Consider the following 814-nt stretch of genomic DNA (forward strand, 5'->3'; position numbering starts at 1 on the left):
GGATCCACATAAGATTTAGTTGCTAAAATTCATCTGCAATAAATCAGTTATACTTCTACAATTCACAAAATATCTTAACTTTCTTTTTATACAATTCCTAATATGTGATGGAGGCGCAATGGCCCAGTGGTTAGGGCAGCAGAATCGCGGTCGGAGGATCGCGGCTTCGATTCCCAGACCGAGCGTTGTGTGTGTTTATTGAGCGAAAACACCTAAAGCTCCACGAGGCTCCGGCAGGGGCTGGTGGCGACCCCTGTTGTATTTTTTCGCCCCAACTTCTCATTCTTTCTTCCCGTTTCTTGAGTAACGCTGCGATGGACTGGCGTCCCGTCCAGCTGGGAGGAACACATACGCCATAGAAACCGGGAAACCGGGCCCATGAGCCTGGCTAGGCTTTAAAAGGGCGCATAAAAAAATATATAATATTATAAGAATATAATAGGATTTTTTAAATATCGAATCGCTATGAGGATACTGCCAAGTAAAATAGGAATCTAAAGAGTGCGTAGTTTAAAATTGCTTAAGAAACACTGATTTATATTCTTTGTGTTGACTATTTTTAATTATATTATATTATTTCTTCAGAACTATGACGATGAGGGTGACCTACCCGATTATCTATGTTTAGACGTAAGTATTTCAACAAACTTTCATATACATACATACATACATACATACATACATACATACATACATACATGCATACATACATACATGGTGGTTGTCTACTCCTTAAACAGAGTTTGACCACCTCCTGCACCTACACCTTAGCCCTTTCATGGCGTCTGATGTGGCTTTTTAAACCAGACAGTGT

General features: G+C 40.2%; 1 long non-coding RNA gene across 2 annotated transcripts in view; it reads left to right on the forward strand.

Annotated features, from left to right (window-relative positions):
- The first annotated feature begins 508 nt into the window (after positions 1-508).
- Positions 509-814, forward strand: part of LOC128250600 (uncharacterized) — a 12471-nt gene continuing 12165 nt past the window's right edge. For both annotated transcript variants that reach the window (XR_008266629.1, XR_008266628.1), the window contains exon 1: positions 509-630. This is a non-coding gene — a long non-coding RNA (uncharacterized LOC128250600). The remainder of the gene's footprint in view (positions 631-814) is intronic.

This window comes from Octopus bimaculoides, chromosome 23 (assembly GCF_001194135.2).
Source record: "Octopus bimaculoides isolate UCB-OBI-ISO-001 chromosome 23, ASM119413v2, whole genome shotgun sequence".
NCBI lineage: Eukaryota > Metazoa > Mollusca > Cephalopoda > Octopoda > Octopodidae > Octopus > Octopus bimaculoides.